This window comes from Triticum urartu, chromosome 7A (assembly GCF_056163025.1).
Source record: "Triticum urartu cultivar PI428250 chromosome 7A, HENAU_Tu73, whole genome shotgun sequence".
Taxonomy (NCBI): domain Eukaryota; kingdom Viridiplantae; phylum Streptophyta; class Magnoliopsida; order Poales; family Poaceae; genus Triticum; species Triticum urartu.
This window is the reverse complement of record NC_141879.1, coordinates 59,560,335-59,563,808: the sequence shown is the minus strand read 5'-3', so window position 1 is coordinate 59,563,808 and position 3,474 is coordinate 59,560,335. Positions and strand designations below refer to the sequence as shown.

Here is a 3,474-nt window from a genome sequence, read left to right as displayed (position 1 = left end):
TTGGATCCAAGAATCAAGATGACAACCATTATCATACAGATAGATTATATACGACATACTAAATGCAGAAGTGGTAACATCACAACTATCAAAAAGTCACCATATTGATAAAGTACATTGTATACCACATACCAAATGAGAAAGCTACGCCTGAACTGAAACAACAAGTTAATCTGTCATATTGTGCATTAAGGAACTCCACACAAATTAAATTCGAATCCAAAAATAACTAACAGCAGTCGTATCGTAAGAAGAAAATTCTAATTAAGTGAAAGGATGCATGAGCCATCGCCGGTATGCACAAATGTGTCTCCAACAGACTCTTTGAGGTTGCTAAGCATGCACATCTAGTTGGATACGCCAGGTCTAAAGCAGGGTGTTAGTATGTTGATCAGCGATGCCTCGCATTGACGAGTGCCCAACACACCTGCTCGCCCATCATATTTCCCCAGACTATGAGCCAATTCTGTTTCTTTTTTGCCCTGTGCAACCGACTTCTCCAGCCTCCAATTCTCTCATTCAATTAATTTAATGTCAGATTATGGCTGCATAATCCTTAGTTTTGAAAGTCAATCTCGACTTGCCTTGTAGAAATTAGAACAACGTTTGTATGGCTCAACCACCAGCTAATAAGAATTCAGGCTTTTGTCTATCTTCAAGTAATCTGAATGTAATACTTTCTGAAATCAACTGACTGCAACAAAGATGAAGCCTAATTAAAATGAAACCTAATCAACATTTGTCCTTCCTCGCCAAAATATATTTGCTCTTCAATTCGATCCAGTCGTGCATCGTTGTAGATGATTCCATGAAAGATGGGCTCCTTACTCCGCTTTCGATCAACAAAATTTGAAGCACAAGAAATCCTATGGACAACATCACCATAATTATCTGCAATATCATAATGTTGTAAATTGAACAATGGTGAAACTGGCTATAATCACTCGGACCACAATGTATATGTCAAGGGCATGTTAATTTTACATAAATGACGGTTGAGATTCATGACAGGAAAAGAAGTCTGGTTGAACAGTTCTGAGATCTTTGTGTTATACTATCTCTGTTCCTAAATATTTGTCTTTCTAGAGATTTCAACAAGTGACTACATACGGAGAAAAATGAGTGAATCTACACTCTAAAATATGTCTATATACATCCGTATGTGGTAGTCCATTTGAAATCTCTAAAAAGACAAATATTTAGAAACGGAGGGCGTGGTGTGCGCTCATAGCTGTATAATCTAATTAAAACAGACATACCATTTTTGGTATCACATAATGTACAAAGAAAAAAGATCTAGATAGCCAACATTCTTGGTTAAGCATAGATTAACTCTAACCGATTTCCATGAAAATCTGGAAGGACATGGGTGTTTTGACTCAAGGCAGAAAGAAAAAGGCATACTTTGTTCATGTGACATCAAAAGCAATGTCTTCTTCATCAACTCATAAATGGACACACCTGGATAATTTGAGATGAATAGTATACACCTTTACACGGTACACCCTCAAAGGTAATCTACATCATGTCAGAAAAAAGGCAATCTACATTGGGAGAAACATGCAACTTACTTTCAGAAGCAGCATGATTAGCATGCAAGAAAAGGGAGCCGCAATATGGTTTTGAGCAATGTAATCAAGTAAAGCGTCAGTTGCACTTTGGCCACATTCCTTGAGCCAAAACTCAGGTATCATCGCTGGATGTGCAATGAAAAGATAAGCACTAAAATTTCAAGAAATAAAAGCATTAACTTAACATAGCCAACATATGATCGCGGAGAGCAAACCACATACAAAAATTAATAGAGACGTTGGCAAGGAAGTAAAATATATGAAGGAAACTACACCAGACAAAAATAGTTCCCCAACACCAGGGATAAATAGCTTATTCTTTGAAAAAGCCATGTGGCATGTAAATGTTCCGCAAACCAAGACCATGCAATGGAATATTGCTTCTTCCTCAAATACCGCAGAAAAAAATGCTCCACATAATCTTGTGCATTGTGTACCTATCTTAGGCTTGTACATATTATTTTTCTCTATCAATGCATCAATACACAAGTTTTTACGTCTTTTTTTGGGACAAATGTTTCACATAAATAAATGTGAAGCTTTAGAAGGAGTCATAGTTTCTTTAGAAAAACATAGGGGAACCGGCACCTACTTTCAACTTTAAACTCTGCATTTGGCACACTTTCCATGACTCCAAGACACCCGGCATAAGCATCATAAGGGAAGTCCCAACAAGAGTCCCGGGAAGCAAGCCTAACTCCTAAACATTGGAGGTAAACGCCATTACAAAATGAAATACCGGAAATTAACAGCACAGACATTTATTCTCTTACTTCTAACATAAAAAACTACAAAGAAAGCACTTAGGTAATCGATTGTATCTTTGTTCACTCATGAAAACACTTTGCATTAATAGCTTAAATAGTGTCACATTAAATGAACTGCAAAACTGATTTGCTTGCCTTTGCAGAAGTAGGTGTCAAACTAGAACATAGAGGATGACGAGGAAACACAATCGAGTGTCCTATTTGAGTTGCATAGAATGGCGTATTAGAAAATTAAGAACTACAAATGATACATCACCTTTAGTGAAAAAAAGGAGAAATGGATAAGCATTCAACCTGTTTTTGCGTAGCTCTCTTCATAAAGGTCTCCCAAACTTTCTGCCCAAAAGACTTCACCCCTTCCACATGGTTCCATACCACACGATTTTAACTCCCTCCGCTGCTCATGTGTGATAAGCTGCGGGTTTCATCACCAGTTTCCCTAGAAAAAAAAGAATGAAGCAAACTTGTTAGAAATTCAGCTCATAGCTTATTACAAGCTTAGAGAGGTTGTGAGTTGAAACTCACCTATATAACATAAACCAAGATTTTTGTAGATTTTCCTTTACCCATAAATGTTTTAAAAGGTAAATCAATACGATACAATCAGCGCCAATAAATGTAAAATACACAGCAAATGTTGTCTACCGATCTTACGAAATAATTCAAAACTATTTATCTGTATTCTAGGGAGAAACTCGCACCATAAAATTGCAATACCGGTGAACTGTGAGAATTAATTCACTCGACTTGGTCAAGAGCCCTATGGTCCATCCACACGATGATGCCCCTTCTTGAATCGCCATTCCAAGAAACCAAGACAGGGGAACCATCAGCACCCACAACAACTGCAAGCACCATCCTCTGTTATTAAGTTGGTAAAGCTCTACTCGCATAACACAAAATTCTACATTCAAATTACTGAATACACACGGCTAATGTGGAGAATCAACAAAACCCTAATCTGCTACTATCAAGTGCTGCCGAAGTGTAGAAACATAGTTACAATGAGATTGTTGATGGGCTGGTGGATGCTTACGGTGGAGAACTTGGTCATGACCTTGTGGGAGGGGCAGTGGAAGCCGACGTAGGCGAAGCTAGGGCCGCTGGTGCGCACGAACTCGATGCCGGAGATGCAG

The 3,474-nt window shown here is 38.2% G+C and overlaps 1 long non-coding RNA gene across 1 annotated transcript; it reads right to left on the bottom strand.

Annotated features, from left to right (window-relative positions):
* Positions 1-1,595: 1,595 nt before the first annotated feature.
* LOC147957731 (uncharacterized) lies at positions 1,596-3,472 on the bottom strand. Its single transcript, XR_015609824.1, has 5 exons — positions 3,375-3,472; positions 3,086-3,183; positions 2,633-2,777; positions 2,164-2,271; positions 1,596-1,696 (listed from the first exon to the last, which is right to left on the bottom strand). It is a non-coding gene; the product is annotated as an uncharacterized LOC147957731 (long non-coding RNA).
* Positions 3,473-3,474: the final 2 nt, after the last annotated feature.